Source organism: Euprymna scolopes, chromosome 6 (assembly GCF_053919585.1).
Source record: "Euprymna scolopes isolate OS-2025 chromosome 6, ASM5391958v1, whole genome shotgun sequence".
Taxonomy (NCBI): Eukaryota; Metazoa; Mollusca; class Cephalopoda; order Sepiida; family Sepiolidae; genus Euprymna; species Euprymna scolopes.
The window spans coordinates 96,096,330-96,101,638 of NC_136487.1; positions in this window are offsets into that span (position 1 = coordinate 96,096,330).

The window sequence follows — 5,309 nt, forward strand, 5'->3', positions numbered from 1 at the left end:
TGAACTGTCCCCTTAAATAATCAAATACTACCCAACTTTCACCATTAACTATTACCACACTACCACCTTACATTCATTAACCTTCATCCTCAAGTGGCTTCAGGCCTTGATAAGTGGTGACTTTCTTGTAAAAAAAAAATGGGTACTGATATGAACAGGAATTTGTTAAATAAGAGATAAAACACGTTTTACTAACTGAATATATTGTTTGATTTATTTACAATTGGGTAAATTTTGATTTATTTACAATTTGTTAAAAATTTGTTAGGAAATGCCGTTTAACCATTGGGGACTTCACTGTTGGAAAATTGTATGAAAAATCTATGACTATCACTAACTCTTAATTTGGGAGTGCAACTCGAACTTAGGGTTAGTGGTAGATAAGTCATTTGTTAGGTGTGTCAGAAATTTCGTGAAAAATATTGAATAATTCCACCCCGTTTTCCAAGCTTATAACTCCTCGAAAAAAGTAATTCAAGCCCTAATTTTTTTTCAATTAAAGGAGCAAGGACCAAGGTTTCTATTAAAAAAAAAAAACAAAAAAAAACAATGTGGTTTAAAAAAAAAAGGTTTTAAACTTTGGACTTTACAGGTAAATTTCTAAAAAACACTACTTTTTATTTTGTTTTAAATTTGAATATATTATTTATTGATCTTTTATCTTCAATTTGTGATATATAACACTTTGGTGAGTAAATTAAGTATTTACTTTTTAATAGAAATTTGAAAATGGGGGGGAGCTTGAATTAAAAAAACCTTTGTCTAAAATATTATATTCAGTTTACTGAAAAGAGCATAAAATTTCACATTGACTCTGAAAATATCGTAAAAATAGAATCAATCGAAAAATTTTCATAGATTTTTAAAGTTTAAAAATTGAAAATACTGAGCTCGTAAAATTCAAATAATTTCATTACTGTTTTTTAAAAAATAAAAAAATAATATTTCTATTACTTTTCATACAACTTTAATAGGTTATTTTGGAAGTATAATCCATAAAGAAAATAAACAAACCACGTTTAAAAGAGAAATTACGAGGTTTTATATTTTATTCGCAGTTTCATGTTAGGGGTGTCAAAAATTCATACAAAAATTCTGATACACCTAGTCATTTGTTTACAACTTTTGAGAAAGTAAGCCTCCTTACTCCTTAAGCGATAAGCGGACATTTGTTTATTATTTTTCTTTATTCATTGTGTAAAATCCACTTTGAATAACATATTTGGAAATTAGAAAAATAAAAAAAACAAAAAAACTTTGTTTTAGCATGTTAAATTTTTGATGAGAGGAAACAATACAAAATCAAGAATAACCGAAATTTGTTTCAAGTCAAGAAAGTTCAATACTACAAAAGTTATTGTTTCTAATGAAACTTTAATATAAAAAAAACTAATGTAAAAAATCATTAAAATCACATGCCCTTTCCTTAATCCTACCACTAACGTTATATCCAGGTGCCCATACGAAATATTAAAAATAAATCTCACTTTCTATATTTTTATGTGTCTGTCGACCATTTTGTTTTTTCCTCAATGTCTTTTGTGTTACTTAATCGTCGTAATTTGAACAGTTGATTCTTGTTAATGTCCCGCCATGCGTCTCGGACAGATCTTATCCGTAAATCGATGTTACACTCAAATGTTTATGCATATACAATAGAACCCGGGATAGGGCATTGATCCATTCCGGGGTTAGGATCGTAAAGTCAAATCTCCGTATGGTGGGGCCTAAGCAAAATTTCATACAATACATATTAATAATTAGTAACAAAATACAGTACAATATATAATACATATGTATATAATCAAATAACATTATAAATAACATCGTAAGGCGGGGAAGATGCCGTGATCATGGCCTGGAAAAAACCGTATTACACATTGTAACCTGAAAAAAACGTATCCTAGGGCTACCGTATCTCGGGGTTCTACTATATGTATGTAAAAAAAATTTTTTTATTACATTTTCACCCCAAACAAGGTACATTGCCACTTTGATGTAGGGGGCTACTATCAGGGACATAAGCTATGTGGAGAGTTGGGCAGCGAGATGTCGGTACACATACCTGAATTTTTGCCTGTCGGTTCAGTTGGGGAAGCAGGAACCCGGATGCGAATTCCAAAGTCTAACAGTTCTGGGGAAGAAACTACTGGAGTAGAAGGCTCTCTTACATCTAGGGATCTCTATTGTGAAGGGGTGGGATTTTGCTGCTTGTTGGTTTTGTCGGGGGTATTTACGTAGAAGGGGTACAAGTGCTTGCAGTTTGTCGGTGCATTCAACGTTAAAGTACTTGTAGAACAGGCAGAGGGATGTCACATTTCGTCGATGGGGCAGACGCTGAAGCTTAGATAACAGTTCAGCATCTATTAGGTTGGTGACTCTCTTTTGAACCTTGTCTAGGAGTGAGATGCACTAACCCAAATATGACAACAATACTCTATACATGGGCGAATGGTAGCCTTATAGAGGCACAAGATACTTTCGGGCGTTAGTAGCTTTCTAGCACGTTAGAGAGAATCTACCTTTTTTGCAGTGGTCCTGGCAATGCTCTCAATGTAATTGTTCCAACTCATGTTTTCTATGAACGTTAGTCCGAGGAGTTTAAAAGATGTACTTTCAGATAAAGAGTTGTTGGCCACTGCTATTGGTGGCAGAGAAGGTTTCATGTAGTGATTGAAAGAAACAAGTTTAGTCTTGGCAGCATTGAATTAACCATCCATTTTTGTCCCCATTCCACTACAGATTGGACGTCATCCTCTAGTGTTTCTGCCATTTCTTTAGATTTGTGTTCATTTCTTTTCCTGTTGTGTCTGTTATAGAGCATGTTGTCATCAGCATATATACTCATCTCACAGACAATTTTGACAGGGAGGTCATTTATGAATATTATGTGCGACCATCGAGGACAACCTGGATTTTTCTCTTATCTAAGGAGGATTTAATTATGTTAAGTATTTTTCCAGTGATACAATATGATCTGATTTTCCTGAGAAGACCTTCATGCCATACCCTGTCAAAAGCCTTAGATATATCTAGAGCTATAGCTCTACTCTCCCCTGCATTGTCAAGTGAATGGTATATGCGCTCTGAGATTACAGTTAGGGTGTCTGCTGTGGAACAGTCTTGCCTTAATCTGTATTGTTGGTTTGTCAGAAGTTTAGCATCTGTAAGGACTAGAGCTTGGTTAATTATGGACTCAAATATTTTGGTGAAAAGTGGGAGGAGGTTAATGGGGCAGTAATTTACTGAGTCAGTTCTTTCGCCAGAATTCTTGAAAACTGGTACCACAGAAGCAGTTTTCCAGCAGGCAGGAAAGCAAGATTCATTAATGGATTAGTTGTAAAGTTTGGAGAGAACTGGGGCTACTTCGGTGCAGCACTATTTTAACAGCACAGCCGGGATGAGATCAGGTCCACATGCTTTTGAAGTGTCAAGATTTTTTATGATAGCATGAACCTGAGAAGGGGTGATTTTCAGATCATATAGTGCGACATCTGTCCGCAAAGGAAAGTCGGGGAGGCGATGGTTAGCAGGGTCCAATGTGGAGTTGGAGGCAAACCGACTGGCAAGCATGTTAGCCTTCTCGGTTGCTGAGCAAACAACCTCATGATTGTTGGATATTGGGGGAAGTGCTGATTGCCCATTACTTACTACACTGTTGTAGATTTTCCAGAAGTCACGGGTTTCTAATTTCTTTGCTTTGAAGCGTTTTTTGGTGGTCTCAGTAAATTCTCTCTTAGCTGTCACAATTTCTTTCTTACAGTTATTTCTGGCTTCTATATACTTCTGTCTGTTTGAACTGGACTTATTTCGGTTAAATCTGCAGTATGTATGTTGCCTTTGCACGATGGCAGCTGCACAAGCAGAAGTAAACCATTGGGGAGAGTGAGGCTTGCTATAAAATTTCCTTGTGGGAACATGTGCTTCAATTGCTGTTTCGAACCATTCAGTGGTCTCATCTGTGCACTGTTCAGCAAAAAGTGAAAAGATATTTCGCCATGGGGCGTCTCTGATGAGAACCCTGAATGCATCTTAATATTTTTAACTACATGGTCAAGATTTAAGGAAATTGGTGTGTTCTTTTTTTTTTGTAACTCCTTTTCATCCGAAACAAGGGATATTGCCATTCAGAGCATAAAGGACTATTATTTGGAATCATGTTTAGCAGAATATGAAATTTCTGCAGGTTAGTACAGTCAGAGAAGAAGAACACGAGGAGGGAGAGTTACAAAGTCTAGCACTTTGATGGAAGAAGCTATTAGAGATTAAGGTTTTCCGGCATCTATGAACATTAATAATGAAGGGTGGGATTTTGCTGCTTGTTGAGTTAGTTGGAAGTATATACATCGAGGGTGCCATAAGTGCTATGAATTCATCAAAGCACATTCCATTAAAATATTACAAAACAAACAGGGATGAAATATTGCAGTGATGGGACAGGGGTCGGAACTTAGCTGACAGTGCGGGAGCTATTAAAATTGAGACTCTTTTTCAGATTTTGTCTAAGAGTGGTAGACGAATAGTAGACACATGAGCCCAAAGGCAGCAACAACATTTCATACATGGTCAATTCCTGGAAGAGTATTCTTGGATATGTGCCTAATATTTATGTTGACTTGACTCAAAAATTAAGCAAAAGTGAAGATAACTTTTGCAGAAAGACACCATGCAATAGCTAAAAAATTGTGCATAGTTTTAAAGATTAAAACATGTCAAATATATTGACACTAAAATCAATTTAGTATTACGTATAATATTGAAAAAAAAAGCATGCTGTTTAAATGACTGAATATATTATGTTTCCAAAATGCCAACATATTTAGTTGAATACACGATAGGCTATAAAAATGAGAATCGGAACTAGGTCGGATGAAAAGAGGTAATGTTTTCTGACTCATATAAAAAATAAGTTCTTTAAAATAAAATATTTATCGATATTCTGGCAGGTGGCTCCGCCTTGCCTGGTCATAAAATATGCTAAATATATTTTGATTCATGCAGATTTTGTATTCAGTATTACATAGCCTATTCTGTGTTGAATGCTATATTGTACTTAATATATAGTACTGAGTTAAAGACTAAAAATAAATGACTTGGGTGCCATCAGCTAGAATAAAAACCAAAACATTTAGTGCTTCAGCCTCGTTCTTGACTGTTGGAGCTATCAAAAGATAGATGAGAAAGATTTAAAATTAAACCAGTTTAAGCCATGGATAAATTTGCGCATGCGTAAAAATAATAGAAATATGTCAGCAAGTTGAAATGAACATATGCATTTCAATCTGCTGCATCCATCCAAAAAAAGATTT